General features: G+C 34.8%; 1 protein-coding gene across 1 annotated transcript in view; it reads right to left on the bottom strand.

Annotated features, from left to right (window-relative positions):
* The window catches only part of LOC106883416 (RNA cytosine-C(5)-methyltransferase NSUN2), a 54,935-nt gene that overhangs the window by 5,856 nt on the left and 48,582 nt on the right, over nt 1-497 (bottom strand). The window lies entirely within an intron of this gene.

Genomic DNA, 497 nt, shown 5'->3' with positions numbered 1-497 from the left:
GGTTTCATGTAGCTGAAATTTTTTTTAATCTTTTTTTTTACAGATGGAATTAACAGATATATTACAGAAAAAACATATTTATGATAATAGCATTCATGATATGTAAATATTCATATAACAAATAATGTTCTTGGCATTAAGAATCGTTATAGAAAGTATACATTTACAATATGACTACCCATCTGATAAGGGTACACCAGACACATGCATCACAACCATATGTGTGTGACATGGTGATCTCATATCAAGATAAATAGTGTATGATCTTGCGGGTGAGGCCCAGTTAGAATTTTCTTCAGGGTGAGTAGCCCATCCTGCTCAAAAGGTCCCTGAATAAAGTTTTGTTAAGGATGTTGAACGAAACACCAAAGTTTCCAGAGGTGAATTATTCAAACCCCAAAGAATTCCTCTCAACACATGGCTATGATGCTCCCCCACTACTCCTGCTCATGATCAGAGATGCACATATTGTCAGCCACATACATATATATATACAT

This window comes from Octopus bimaculoides, chromosome 20, assembly GCF_001194135.2.
Source record: "Octopus bimaculoides isolate UCB-OBI-ISO-001 chromosome 20, ASM119413v2, whole genome shotgun sequence".
NCBI classification, from domain to species: Eukaryota; Metazoa; Mollusca; class Cephalopoda; order Octopoda; family Octopodidae; genus Octopus; species Octopus bimaculoides.
Note: the sequence above shows the minus strand (reverse complement) of the source record. Positions and strands in the feature narration are given on the sequence as shown.